The 862-nt window shown below is 36.4% G+C and overlaps 1 protein-coding gene across 1 annotated transcript in view; it reads left to right on the forward strand.

Annotated features, from left to right (window-relative positions):
• Positions 1–247: 247 nt before the first annotated feature.
• The window catches only part of LOC107035711 (45 kDa calcium-binding protein), a gene marked incomplete at its 5' end in the record, with an annotated part of 13565 nt that continues 12950 nt past the window's right edge, over positions 248–862 (forward strand). The window contains 1 exon segment of the mRNA XM_015253267.1: positions 248–268.

Consider the following 862-nt stretch of genomic DNA (forward strand, 5'->3'; position numbering starts at 1 on the left):
AAGATTTCTGGGAAAGCGAGCATGTGTCACCCATTCGGTTTTCGAAATTCGATCAACTCTCCGGGGTTGCACACATAACGAGGATTATCGCATGGAGGGAATGCAATTGAAAGTGTGTAGTGATAATATTCGGAGAATTATTGGATTTGTGAGACTGAAGAACGTTCAGACGTCCATTAATAGGCCTTCGCCTGTCAATACACCATAAACGATCAATTAACTTTCCACGGGGAGGAGAAAGTTGGAGAAAAATTACCGAACAAGTCAAGTAATTGCGGAGCGAAACCGATATTTAGTACTTTTTCATTCCTTTCGGGGAAAATGCGAGACGAATAGAGAATTTTTTTTCGTTGGCCCCGGAAAATTTACTGAACGTGCGAGTAATTTGTGCCGAAACTGTCGAATTTACCCTGCGGTCTATTAAAAATTCAGGGGTGGCCATCAATTTTTTTTAACCACAACTGTAACAGGATATTTACAGTTATTTACATTAAAAAATTGGTGTATGAGAAAATTAACGTAACATATCTAGTTTTTACAATAAACCATGGACTCTCAGTGACTCAGGAGTTTAATCATTATAATGTGGTTATTTCGATGATTTTATATTTACCCTAGTCTGGTCGCCAGACGGGAAAATGCGAGATCCGATCAATTAGCCCCTCATGTATAGATATTCCAAATTCTTTTTTTTTTCCTCATTGAAGTAGTTTTGAAGAAAATTGCGAGCTAATAAAAAACATTTGCTAGTTAGTCCTTTTTTTAAAATAAATTTTTGAAAAATCACCCCTGAAAAAAAGGCGTTATCCCCCCTATTTCATTATTTCCAAAAAATTTTATCACCAATCGGTAGCAAATTGTT

This window comes from Diachasma alloeum, unplaced genomic scaffold (assembly GCF_001412515.2).
Source record: "Diachasma alloeum isolate Michigan unplaced genomic scaffold, Dall2.0 Dall_scaffold_00200, whole genome shotgun sequence".
Taxonomy (NCBI): Eukaryota; Metazoa; Arthropoda; class Insecta; order Hymenoptera; family Braconidae; genus Diachasma; species Diachasma alloeum.